The sequence below is a fragment of the Bombus impatiens genome, unplaced genomic scaffold, assembly GCF_000188095.3.
Source record: "Bombus impatiens unplaced genomic scaffold, BIMP_2.2 scf_0317, whole genome shotgun sequence".
Taxonomy (NCBI): Eukaryota; Metazoa; Arthropoda; class Insecta; order Hymenoptera; family Apidae; genus Bombus; species Bombus impatiens.
In genome coordinates, this window is record NT_176736.1 from 1,260,392 (window position 1) to 1,273,838 (window position 13,447).

Here is a 13,447-nt window from a genome sequence, read left to right on the forward strand (position 1 = left end):
CCCAGACAACCCCCCCCCCCCCCCCGCCACAGTTCATTTCGTGCATTTTCATACGATAATTATACGTGTGCCGCGTGACATGGGTAAATTCGCATAAAAATGGCCGCAATGAAAAGGCATACGCGACCAGAGAGCTCATCTCGGGAAACGAAATCGTTCCTCGGTTGCCAGTACTGCGTTCAAAGGGTTAAAACTTTAAAACCTGGGAATTATATTCGTTCCAACTTCACTCGACCATAGTAAAAGTTCACCGTTGGAAATTGTATTTTTTTTCTATGAATATTTGACGTACTCTTCATTTATTTTCCGGGAGGGAAGAGGCAGAGGAGGAGCAGGAACAGGAGGACTGTAATTCTGTGAAATTTGCACAAGTGAAAAAGGGCGCGATGCATGTGTGGTGTACGTATTGCAAAGTACAACCTGTCTGGTAACGGAATGAAAAAAAAAAAAAATTTCACCGGGGTATTTTGAAGTTCGATATTTTCGAGCACGCTATCGAATCAAATGGAATGGGTTCCAACACCTCTCGACCAAGCGCTCATATTTGTTCCACCCCTTTTTAAGTGCCAGGCCGGCGCCATCCACGCGATCAAAGAAAAACCATGGGGAAAAAAGGGTGGAAAAAATTGCAGTGAAATCCAAGGCCACCTCTAGCCGTGTTCACACAATTCGACGAAAGGCGTTCCGGAATCACGGCATCGTCCTTTCGAGCGTCCACTTTTAAATCATCGAGCACGAAACGTTCTAATTAGAGGATTTTGGCCAGCTATGTCGGGGAGTGGACGCAAACTACGAGCCGTCTTTTCCGGCTCGCCGAGAACCTGCAATTTTGCAATTCGAGAACAGTGTCCCTTTACCGGAAAACGTCCCCGGTCGCGTGATGTCAGCCCAAGAAAAATTGCCAGCCTTGTGATCACTGGATTTATCCTGGGAACAGTAGCGCGCAATCACAGCTGCCTGTGATTACTCCTCGTTAACCGATCTTCACACTTTCCCGTAGGTGTGTCGCGTGTTTTTGTTAACGTGATTACAGATCAGATCCATCGCGTGCTCGTGTTTTCAGGTAAATCGTGAAAAAAGATTGAAACTCGAAGCAAACACAATTCGATGAATATCCAGCCATCTCTTACAATTTCCATCGAATATAAAAAAGATATTAATCTTCTATTATATAAAGAAATCTTCTATTATTAAAATTGCATATTTCCTCTTGCATACGAGTGGAGCGTTATACGGGAAATCGTGGAAAAAGATTAAAACTCGTAGCGAACCGAATTCGAAGAATATCCAGCCACCTCTTACAATTTTCATGGAATATAAAAATCTATCATATTCGTAACACCCGAAGTCAAAAGCATTATGATTCCATAATAAATCATCTTTTATTATCAGAAATGTATATTCCGTCTTCCATACAAATCTCTCTTTGTCCAACCCTAAACCCTTCTCAAACCCAACAAATCCTCCTTTCGTCATTAACTACACCTGAACCACTCTCGAAGGAAAACTCTGAGAGGGGAATCCACGGCACACGTGCGTTCCCATTGGAGAAATTCGCCGGATGGTCGGAAGCAATAACTTAAACATCGTCGAGCACCGGCTTAAAAGGGGAACGTCGGGCCAATTGATTGACCGATGCATGATTCAGTGGCACGTAAGTGGCGCTAGCCGACTGGAAATTGCCTGCGTGAGAGGTCTCGACTGCTCCCCGGTCGCGGGTGAAAGATGACAGCCTGCTCGGGCCGGACATGAAGAATTCACGTTGCTCCAGTTTCGCGGCCTGTTCCATAAATAATGGACCGGCGCTTGCGGTTAGAAGCGAGCCTACTTTCTAATCGAGCCTCGCGAGCAACCGATGCCGCCTTCGCCAGCAAAACACGCGATAAACCGACTATAACTACCGTCACTCTCTGTCCATACCCCGATCACGCTTATGAATATGTCTCGGTTATGATGTCAACAACTATCCCTCTTGCTCTAAGGGTAATGCGATAGGATCGATGTTTTCGTGTTGGATGTTAGGGTAATTTTTTGAAAAAATCTGTAGCGATTGCGTGCAAGGATGTAAATATTTAGGATTCTCGTGTTCGGATAAACAACGTGACACTGACAATAAAATAAACATGTATTAGGTTGTCCGAAAAGTTTCTTTCGTTTTACGAGGAAATAATAGACGCACGTTTTTCGTTTTATATTACTTTCTCGAATTACGTACGATCCATTTTGTTATGTTGAGATAAACACCGCGACATTTCACAGACATGGTTTTACGTTTGTATGAAGATGCACTGTTGTAAGAAACATGTTTGCGAAAGAAAAACACTTTCCGGACAACCTAATAATTTGTATCGATAGATTTTTTCGGTGTCATTCTTTTTGACGTAATTATCGAGGAAGAAAATATTAAATTTGACGATTAAATGTGATTTCACTTGCTAAAATGCCACCAACACAAGAACCTGAATCGTCGCTTTCGTATAACATGCTTTTTACATCTCCAGCGGAGGTTTAAAGGAAGAAGGATTTTTCACCGAACTAATTACAGATAAAACAAGATAGATATCCTTTCATAAAGTGTCGTAATCCATCATAAACCTTTCGACGTTATTTCGATCCAAGACAGAAGACGAGAATGTCGCGTAATGACATGGTGTTCGCGGTTAAGTAGATTCGTATGAGGAAATTAGATGAAACCGTTTGAGGGAGTGGCGACAACGTTGCGGCTATCACGACGAGTATAATGAACGCCTGCTAATAGCAGCCCTAGTAGCAAGGTGTATAATTAACGCGTCGGCCATCGTCCAGGGTTTTCGTGGCGCGTTTCATCGGCGTCGTCGCGTGGTCTACACGCTCCGGTTTAGCCTACACGAGCGATCTCCTTCTACTGCAAGGCATAAAATTTCATTTCCCGATCCTATCTATATGCAACCTCGGTAACAAGGTACTTTCAGTCAAACGTAATACGGAACAATTTAACTTGTAAAACACTGCGAAATTAGTTTCATACAGCCATACGAGTAATTAGTGCGAAACAACATCCTTCCAAGTCGCTGCCCGTTATCTTCTTCCCCGTCGGATAAACACGCTCGCGAGATTCCTCGACTGCTTCCTTGTTCTTTCCGCTCTAGACGTCGTACTTCCGTCCCGTGCCACGAAATTATTCTCGCTGCTAGCCATCTGACGATATCTTTATCGCTTTGAAAAAGCTCCAAAAAACCACACACCGTATACACTGTCCGCGATTTAATCGACGTAGCGAAGGGACGTTTTGTCCCGGCTGCCGTCTAAATAAAACACCCTGAACGAATAGGCTTGTACCGAGGTCGGTGAAACGCGCGGCGCGGCACGCTCGGATTGTCCGTCTCCATTGAAAGCGATCATGAATTCAGATCCGGGGAAATCCAATAACGCGGGTAGCGTCGGCCGCTTGTCGCCGCTATTGATTAAAGATTAAGTATTAAAGCCGCGACGCGCAATATCAATCAGCCTACATTGTCGTCGGAAGCAATATATGTGTCACGAGCGTAACAGCCACGGTCCACGCCGCTAAATAAATTCGAGGACGCAAGGCGCCATCCTCTCCCTGTCTCGCTCTCCCTTTTGGCCCTCTCTCTCTCTCTCTCTCTCTCTCTCTCTCTCTCTCTCTCTCTCTCTCTCTCTCTCTCTCTCTCTCTCTCTCTCTCTCTCTCTCTCTCTCTCTCTCTCTCTCTCTCTCTCTCTCTCTCTCTCTCTCTCTCTCTCTCTCTCTCTCTCTCTCTCTCTCTCTCTCTCTCTCTCTCTCTCTCTCTCTCTCTCTCTCTCTCTCTCTCTCTCTCTCTCTCTCTCTCTCTCTCTCTCTCTCTCTCTCTCTCTCTCTCTCTCTCTCTCTCTCTCTCTCTCTCTCTCTCTCTCTCTCTCTCTCTCTCTCTCTCTCTCTCTCTCTCTCTCTCTCTCTCTCTCTCTCTCTCTCTCTCTCTCTCTCTCTCTCTCTCTCTCTCTCTCTCTCTCTCTCTCTCTCTCTCTCTCTCTCTCTCTCTCTCTCTCTCTCTCTCTCTCTCTCTCTCTCTCTCTCTCTCTCTCTCTCTCTCTCTCTCTCTCTCTCTCTCTCTCTCTCTCTCTCTCTCTCTCTCTCTCTCTCTCTCTCTCTCTCTCTCTCTCTCTCTCTCTCTCTCTCTCTCTCTCTCTCTCTCTCTCTCTCTCTCTCTCTCTCTCTCTCTCTCTCTCTCTCTCTCTCTCTCTCTCTCTCTCTCTCTCTCTCTCTCTCTCTCTCTCTCTCTCTCTCTCTCTCTCTCTCTCTCTCTCTCTCTCTCTCTCTCTCTCTCTCTCTCTCTCTCTCTCTCTCTCTCTCTCTCTCTCTCTCTCTCTCTCTCACACACACAGGCGTATACCCTATGTCCGTATCTCTCGTTATTAACATTAATCCGACAAGTTCGATGTATCGTATTAATCGATACCAGAACATCGCGTGTCCGCGTCGATCGCTGGCATTGCAAAACGATCGATTTGAACAGTGTGCCACCAATTCGAAAGTGGAATTGTTCTCGAATGGTTAATTGTTTTCGAATTTTTCCAGTGAAAAGCAGATTTACGTTGTACTTTTCGGGCTGCATTTTTCATCATTTTTACCTTGTCTTCTTGTGTAGGATATACATTTTTTATAGCGGACGGATTCGCTTTAAATAAAACTATATGGAAGCTCTATACTGAAAGATAGTAGATAGTAGCAAGTTTGACGCGATGCTTGTTGCTCGATTCTATTTGTATCGATTTCCACGCTATTTTAAGTTCACAACGACACCGCGGAAGAGTGTCCATTTACCTTAGAATTCTCTTTGTCACACGAACCTTAGTTCTTCGACGTATTCTTCCGATCGTCACGCAACTTGTTTCTCCATTCAGATCATCCGCTGTTCGTTGAACAACTCTCGTATTTATTCCGAGGCAGAATTTTCTCGTCGGGAAACTCGACCGATTCGCGGTTTTTTCACGGACGATTTGGGAACGACGACGACGACGATAAAATAGAGAGGAAAAAAACGGTGACGGAAAGACGAAAGAAGAGACGATCCTCGTCCCCTGGCGCGCGCAGTGTGTTTAAGGTCTTTTATTTCCAGCGCGACGTCCGCGGTTAGAAAACAAAAGGCACGGGTTGGCAGATCAAAGAGCAGAGGAAACTCCACTCACAGAGTTCTCCTTTTCTCTCCCCGTTCCTCTGTTTGCCCTCTTTGCAACGTTTTCCTCGTTTCCATCGCACTTTTTCATCCGATTCCCTGTCTCTGCCTCTTGCATCCCCGATGACTGTCCTTTCCCTGGTCTCTGAGGATCGACAATATTTCGGCTGCAAGGAAGACCTGTTTTACATAAACCGAGGAAGGCAAACAGAGAAAATAACGGGTGAGTCGCGAAACAAGGTGAAATCAGCGGCAAAAGGATCCACCGATGTTAGTAGCTTTTATCCCATAACCTTTACACCCTTCGATTTTTCGTCTTCGAAATTCCTTCATCTCCTTCTCCTTCCTGTCTTCCTTCTCTCCTCCCCGTGTAGCTTCCCGAGCTGTCTTCCTGGTTACACTGCCATTATCCTTTCGTAGATAGTTTATTACTGTCGACGACACAGGATCGAATCATCTTTAGTCTCGAAAATTCTGCGATGATTGATGCATAATGTTACCATTTTCGATTCTCCCGCTCTTTTGTCGATTAATTTTTAATTCTAATTTTCCTCTAGATTATCTCTTTTTCTTTTGCATCGTTTCACGATTCGTCATATTTTTGTTTGCTTGTGAAAAAGGAAAGAAAGGGAATTACAGTAGTTCGGAGAAGGTAAATCCGTGCGCGCGAAATATCGAACGAGACAGTCGAATTCACGCGATTCGAAGCGCTTTACGATGGAGCCCGATACGAACTGCGATATTCGAGCCACGCCCGGCGACTTTCGCACAAAAATGGTAATAATAATTTCAGAACGTATAAGCAAGCCATAAAGGCGCGCTTTACGAGCGGGCAACGCGCCATTATTCACGGATGCGAACGATTTTTAATACGAGCGGCGACCATTGTTTAGCACACGCCAGCTGTCTATAAATAATTTTATCGTTTATTCATCCGTGCCGGGTTATCCGAACTACCCTGTGAATGTTAACAATTGCCCGGTGATATTCAGCCGGCTGTATCTACGAAATTTATCACTTACAACGAATTCGTATCTGAGAATTGAAATTTCACGCGACAACCACGCGCCCCTCCAAATGCTATAACTCGTTTTATATACGCGTATACAAATACATATCTTTTAAATATTACGAGATTGCAGCGATTCCATTTAAATTACATCCACTTGTCTTCTATTTCGTTCGTATAATAACCGTAATGATAGCGTGGAATCGATTACGAAACGACGAACGGTATTATTAACGATTATCGGTTAAAAATGCCAACGTATCTCGTAAAAAAAAAAAAAGATTGATTTGCAAGTACAAAAAGTTACATCAGTGCTATCAAATCGTGAATCTCGTCTCGCGTGCGCATTACTTTCGCCATTCGATAAATGCACGAATCGATGATACTTGACAGAGAAGCGAATCAAACGCTGGGTTATCGCGTACAGTTGATTTAAATCGATGCGATGTACCCGCCAGCATGGTCTGGCGTAATTAATGCGCCGTATTATTTATGAAAATCGTGCGTCGTCATTTATAATTAAATCGAGAGCGTCTCTGTGAATTGTAGACAGAGGGGCGATGAGAGAGGCGAAAGAGGAGAAGATCGCAGAGCGAATAGATGATCGATGAGGAACACGCTCGTCGCATTACAAGTTTTATGAATTCGAAAAAGGAAATAACGATTATTGGCTGGGAAAACGTTCCGGGAAATTTACAGGCGACGTTTCCTGTTTGCCCCGCCGGCGGTGCCACGACAAATTTCGAGCACACGAAAAGAGCAATCCATACCACTGAAAGATCGAAGTTACCATAGAAAAAAAAAAAAAAAAAGAAGAAAAAGCTGAAAACTTTTTAATCTATGTGTTTGCCCCGATTTTATTGCCTCTCATATTTGTTTTATTCTCGCGCGAATTTTTATCGTTAATAAACGCGCCTTCGATAATTGGAATAATCCTAATAATCTCGTAACGTGTGGCGCAAACCGTTTTTCATTGTTTCGCGCCTCGACACCTATCATGACGGCCAATGAAGCGCGTTTTATCGCTTGAAAATTAATCTCATCCAAGCTATCTCCTCCCCCCCCTCGATTTTCTCTGCGTACACAACTAATTCGCTCGGACTTTCATCAATCGATTCGAACCTTCTAAATGTTGTTCGTTAATATAGAATCTTCGTTAATCTCTGGCAGTGTGTGTTTCATTTAGAAATTACCAAGATAGGAAATCCATTAAAACGTCAATTTGGGATGGGCGCCGGTATAACACGTTCGAGAGAGGGAAAAGGAAAAGGAGAGAAACGATCAGAAAAATGGAATACTCCGGGGAGATGGGTGGGAGAAAGGGGGGTTGGGGGAGGAGGGAGGATTGGAAGATTCGGTCTGGTAACGAGCGTCAAATCTGGAAATGAAGCAATTTCCATCGGTCGAACTCTTACCCTCCGGCTCTCGAGGTTCCCGGAATCGAAAAACATTTTACAATTACCAGCCGCGAGAATCTCCGTCATGGTTCTCGATCAGCGATAACCCAATTAGCGGAATATTATTTTTTGCACCTGCGAAGCTCTGTCACTCTGGGAAAGTCGACTTCGTTGTCGTCGATCCAACATATTCAACGAGGTTACTCGAAAAACGCGCACGTTTTCAAACTTTCGATCCCTGTGACTGGCCGCCCTCCTCGTGTTAGCAATCGAAATTAAATCAGCCTCTATAACCTGGTTACCCATGTTGAAAAATGACGAGTTCCGTCAGTTTCTCTCTTTTTTCTTTCCCTTTTTTCTCCAACAATTCACTCCGTTAAACATTTATTGAAACGGTTTTCGTGTAGTTGGCAGAAATTTTTCACATCGATTTCTGCAGAGTTTTTCGCCGGAAATTTGTCTACTTTCCGCGACTGTACGTCGATAGGAGAAAACAGAGTGGATGCATTGTAGAAAACTATTACGACTGTGGTGGTTTGAAGTAAACTACGTGATACGAGAATTCGCGAGAATTTAGAGAAACTTGAGTCTAGGAAAGTGTTAGGGCACACAACGAAACTAGAATCTACGGATACGGTACCGAAGAAATCATTTAAACCGATAAGAAGGAAACCAACGTTTCTGGAGATTCGATTGAAAATTTTCGATTTTCGAAAGTTTCATTAATTAGTCAGCAAGAAAGATTTAATCTTAACAGTTTACCTGCATATTCACGCAGCAGTAACCGCTTGAAAATATATCTACGATAGCATATTTTCTCCACTCGATGCATTTCCGTGGCAATGCAAGCACGCAGCACCGTCGACACGACAATGCTTTCAATCTGGAAATTCTTTGGCCGCGGAGGAAACGGCCGAACGCGATTAAATCGAACAGCAAGAAAGCTGTGTGCGGCCGCGAAAAGATCGATCGTCGCGAGGTTTACGCCGTTCCATCTATAAGAATCGATGAATTCCCGTTCGATCGCGGTTTCCACTTCCTTTTATGCGTTCGTCGAAAAATACATTAAGCCCAATGTGTCGAACCAAGAAAACTGGTACACGAACCAAGTTACATGAAACGACGGAAACGATACGCAGGTGAAAACCATGCGGACTAACGAGTCGGTTTATGAACTCGCCGACTTCACGAGCCGTATACGGCGAAGAAAAACGCGTCTACGAAATGAAGAACGCGGCGAGAGATCCGTGGTTGAGATACCGCACGGTTGTAAAGCGTTTATTCCGCGTGATACACGAGGTTGCTGGTTTCTCCTTATCGCGAACAGCCGGGAAAGTGTTGCTGTCGAGGAGCAGGGGGATTAAGTGGCGCCTTTTATTCTAGAATTGAATTGTACGATCGTGAAAGCTCGTATAAACGCCACTTTATAAGGGCTCCGGTTGATTTGTTGTTTAAGGGCGGTTTTAAGAATAACTTCTTATTTTTATCGTTCTATTTTTTCCTCTATGATATCGACGACGACGAGGTTAAAATTCAAAGGGGAAATCTCTGTCCTCTACGTACGCGTTATGCGACAGTCTAGTGGTAAATGCAGTAGACGTTCGTTTATTTATTACCATCGTGATGAGAAAGGGAAATTCGAAGATGAATTGCTAAGGAAGAGCGTGGAAAATGTTGAAGAAGTTAAAACGGGACACTTCGATTATGTCACTGGTCGTTAAATTTTATCGCATATTATATATAAATAATGGAATTTCTTCTTCTTGAACTATTTTAAATCAAATTTGATGGGACGGTATGCACCTTTAAATTAGAGGAAACCTCAATATTCATGCAATCGATCGATTTAAATTATTCGAACGTTTCGAGAGATACGAAATTTTCCACGAATAGACTAAAAGGCTGACGTGATAATTCTCCTGTTCTTTACCGATTGTTCCCGATCGTCGATGATATTTTTTGCACGCGTACCGGCGCCGCCCCCTCGAGCCGAAGTCGATCAAATTTATACACGGGCGATTGCCAAAAGCAAAGCAAACACGCCACGTGCGGGCCGAGATTGAATTAAAATCGAATGGCCGGCGAATCAATGAGTCAACAAATCGATGCATACGAAACGCGATTACGGAATATAAAACGAGCGAATGCTTTTCGCGCGCATAAAATTCATTCTTCCCTGGAATATTCATTGGTCGACTCTGGGAAAAAAATGTTTAAAAAACGGAAACGAACGCGAAAAAGCTAAACGAGCAATCGCTGCAACGTGTAAAATAAAAGAAGTACGAACGTGCTACGGTTGTGCGTTTACAATCGACGAATAGGAACAGTCGCCCCAACACCCGGCGTAATCGAAAGATATCGCTTATTTATGAAAATTATGCAAATAGACGGCACCTCGGTCGCCCACCTCCCTTCGCTCATTCGATTTATATAGAGGCGATCCTGGCGAATAATCGATCTAGAGAAGCTGGAAATTCCGGGCCACCGCGATAATATTTCTTTCCGCCAATAAACGCCGGACGATGAGGGTAAATTTATTCTTTGTTAACAAACATCGCGATAAAATCGTCGGTGCGCATTTTGTACCAGTTACGATTATCAATTTTAAAGCCTGCAAACTCCTTTCCTGCGAAATTACTATTTTCTGATTTTTGCTACGTAAAGAAATTCGTAAAATTCCTTCGTTCGGAAATTACATATATATAATACATTGGCCGAACGATTTTCATCAGCGCAAACTTTATCATGGCACGCTATCGATAATGACTAGTGGAGGGAGTCGAAGTCAGGCACCGACGCCAGACCTACCCTAAACGACCGCCTAAAGGTTGCGGTTAACCGAGGCCAGGTGAGCGGACGTATCCGCAAGATGGGAATCGATTTAACGAGACCAATGCCGAACAATCATTTCCTAAAATCGTCGGAATCATCGGAGAATCCTCTGAACAGATTTTCTCCAACCAAATGAATATCCACCTCTTTTACGCGTTTCGCTATTTTCTTTTTTATCTTATACCTTCTTATTCGGCGATTTTTATTCGCCAGGCTGCACATTCGTCGCAAGCAATTCATTGAATAAGATAACTCACGAAGCTTAGACGCGTAACAGCCCGGAGATAACGGAATATCTCTCATAATTCCACTGTCCTTTAGCCGTCCAATTCTCCCGAGGTTGGAGACGCTGAGTTATCTGAGGAATTCCGCTATTGTTTCAAAAACTAAACTTTCTAATCCGCGAATTCTCGGTGGTGTTCTCGAAATGAAGAAATTCTATTAACCGTCGGAGGCTGGGTCAATTGTAATTCATACAATTATTTGGCATTTATATTTCCTAATTGTCTTGTTATTGTGGTATAGTAATAACGTATCTTATCGTCTAATTTTATTATTCCGAAAGCGTAAGAGGACTTCTCCTTTCGGCTATTTGTCTTGTCGCTAGAAAAAGACCGCACACTCGTCGACAGCATTTGTCTACCGAGGGTTACGATATTTCTGACAAAACCACGGAAACTATCTACGTTGCAGTAGGAGAGATCGTTCACGCGAACTATCACTCCAAACGTAATTTAATGCAGTCGAGTCTTTTTGAAGTTTAAGTAAAGAGAACTGGGATAAGCGCGTGACTTGTAGAAAAAGTACGTTTTCATTTGTTAAAATTCTACTACAGACTGATGGTATTAGGTTGTCCGAAAAGTTTCTTTCGTTTTATGAGGAAATAATAGACGCACAATGTTTTTTCCATTTTGTTCCGTTGAGATAAACACCGCGACATTTCACACACTTGGTTTCACGTTTGTATCGTTGTAAAAAACACGTTTGCGAAAGAAAAACACTTTCCAGGCAACCTAACAGAAGAAATGATTGAAATTAGGTAAGTTATTGGGAGATGGATACTCGAATTTCCTCGTTTAATTTTTTTAAGAGAAGAAGTAATTGGCGAATGTATGTTTCGACGAAGGAGACAGACCATCGTCTACGTACCAAACACATCAGCCAGTGAGAGATCCTCAACGATCGCGCGCAAAGTTCGAATACCAGACTAATCGCTTGCGAGCAACAAAATAAGAAAGCGAACTGAGTGTTAGGAAAGGAAAGAATGGTATGCTAGTTCCAAAAATTCCGCGTCGTTGGGTTTTCCTTGGTTATAAACGCCGATTACTTACTTTTTCGGTCGAGCTACTCCGGATAATTTAGCGTATATGATATGCGACGCGTGTCTTACAGCCAGCATAAAATAATTTTATATACAAATTAACTTACAAAAATATTACATTCTAATAATTTATCTATATTTACATCTCTGAAAATATGATTTTGTAATATTAATGTTGAAGGATTCTAGGAAAACTCTACATCTGGTCTTTTTTAGTTTTCTCAAGCACTGAAGCCATCGACAGCGTGTAGACAAAAGACTGCGACGAAGACAGACCATAAACGGTAGACAGACGACGTTGGCTTTGGGGTTTTCAGTTACTGGGTAACACAGCTAGCGTGTGGATCTGGACCAGTCCAAATTGTATTCTTGCTTATAATTACACTTCTATTTAAATATATTTTCTACCTTACAATTTATCCACGAGATTCTCTGTTTACATACCGAATTAATTTCTGTATTTTTTTAATATTAATTTCTGGATTTTGTCAATACCACCTAATGACAAAATCCGCAATCACTTAGTTGCCAATCCAATAACTGACCTCATTTTTCAACATTTCAGTTAATTTCACTTGCGAGAACCATTTTTTAAGGTTTTTAAATTATAATACTTTTGCCATGATCGTCGAAGCCGAACTAACGTTGGAGACGTTGTCAGAACCATAGTTTCGGAGGGATATGGGATTAAATATTTTATCTCCGTTTTAAAATCTAACACCATACGCTTCCCAACAAAGAACATAAAGAGCTAAGAAACCAATTTACGAACCAATATTTCACTCTCGTCAATTGGAGATGTCGAAATCTACCATAAACAGAGACTGTGGCCTCTCGATCGCCACTGGAACGCCGTGATGACTGAAAGTCGCTTCTCAAGTGCAAAGGATTAAACTATTTCCAAATACTCGATGTCTTTGTGATCGTATTATTGCGCTACAACGATCTCTTCCATTGTTTCCATTTAGTACCAACTAAGTACCAACGAACAAAATAATACGAAGAGAGATCCGTAAAATTCCTTCGTAGAAAATCTATAAGCCAATCCAATGGCGCATCCCACAACTCGTTAACCTCTGTTGTGTAAGCGAGCCGTCGTGTACACGGCGTGTACGAGAGACCCGGTATCAAAGCGTTGATAGTTAGACCATGCACACAGGAAGGAGAGAAGAGGGTGGAGAAGCGTGGCCAACGGCGAGAGCTAACGTCGAGAGGCAACGTCGGAAGGGGTTGAAGAGGAAGACGACGAAGGGACAGCTCGTCCCCGGTTCTAGAGCACCAGAACAGAACAGAACAGAAGAGAGAGAGGGAGAGAGAGAGAGAGAATGGGTTGCCTCGACTAATCTACATCGTGGGCTCGCATTATATCCAGTTTGCACGTAGTTCGAAGATAGCCGGAATACGTTGTATCGTCTGTAGGCTGCGTGTACGCGGTTGCTCCGCAGGCAACAGGATAGTATGGAGGAGCAGAGTTTAGAGGAGACGAACGGAGCACGGTTGACGAGCAACAACGGCAACAACAAGGCTAAGCAACGCGTACGACGCAGATATTGGTGTCGCAAAGTCTCGTTTCCGTGGTAGCCGAGGGTATTCCGATAACAACCCTTACGATCGGGTACAGCGCGAGGGGTGCGCACACAGGGCAGAGGGACAGACGGTTCGATCTTCGTGCAAAGTCGATTCACGGTAACAGCTCCGATGTTATTATGCCGCTCGAACGAGGTCAACGGGTATCAAC

At 43.3% G+C, this 13,447-nt stretch overlaps 1 protein-coding gene across 2 annotated transcripts in view; it reads right to left on the bottom strand.

Annotated features, from left to right (window-relative positions):
* LOC100746694 (beta-1-syntrophin) overlaps positions 1 to 13,447 on the bottom strand; it is a 360,690-nt gene that overhangs the window by 210,848 nt on the left and 136,395 nt on the right. The window lies entirely within an intron of this gene.